The sequence below is a fragment of the Ricinus communis genome, chromosome 6 (genome assembly GCF_019578655.1).
Source record: "Ricinus communis isolate WT05 ecotype wild-type chromosome 6, ASM1957865v1, whole genome shotgun sequence".
In the NCBI taxonomy this organism is placed as follows: Eukaryota; Viridiplantae; Streptophyta; class Magnoliopsida; order Malpighiales; family Euphorbiaceae; genus Ricinus; species Ricinus communis.
Window position 1 is genome coordinate 28,031,815 of NC_063261.1, and position 613 is coordinate 28,032,427.

The window sequence follows — 613 nt, forward strand, 5'->3', positions numbered from 1 at the left end:
TATAATTAGGGCTGGTACTTGGTATCAATCTCCTCGTGGGAACGATACTTATACTCATTATATACTACTTATTACGATCCTTGCACTTGCGGAATTTTTCTAACAAGTTTTTGGCGTCATTGCTGGAAAGATCGACAATTCCAATATTACCGTACTTTTTCTTTCCGCTAGACTAACATCTTTATTTTTGTTTTATTTAAATATTCTTGCTTTTCCTTTTCAGGTACTTGACTATTGTTTATGCAAACAAGATTGAAACACCTTGATTAGAGAAAGTAAATCCATAAATTGAAAAGACTGCCAAATATCTCAAGACCTTGCTTGATTTAAGCAACAACCTGGAGAATCTCTCTGTGAAGCTTGGGAGAGATTTAAAGACCTGCAAAGATTGCCTACACCATGGTATTCCATACTGGCTTCTCATGCAAACTTTCTACCAAGGATTGTATGAATCCTTACAAATTACCATTGATGCTATTGCACAAGGCTCCTTTATAAGCAAGACACTAGAGGATGCATATGCACTCTTAGAGAAGATGGCTTCTAATAATTATCAATGGCAATGGGGAGTGAAATCGCTTAGGAAAGCCGCATGAGTGTATGAGGTTGATAG

At 36.7% G+C, this 613-nt stretch overlaps 1 pseudogene; it reads right to left on the reverse strand.

The window, feature by feature from the left end:
- Window positions 1-306: 306 nt before the first annotated feature.
- Window positions 307-406, reverse strand: LOC112536128 (annotated as a pseudogene).
- Window positions 407-613: the final 207 nt, after the last annotated feature.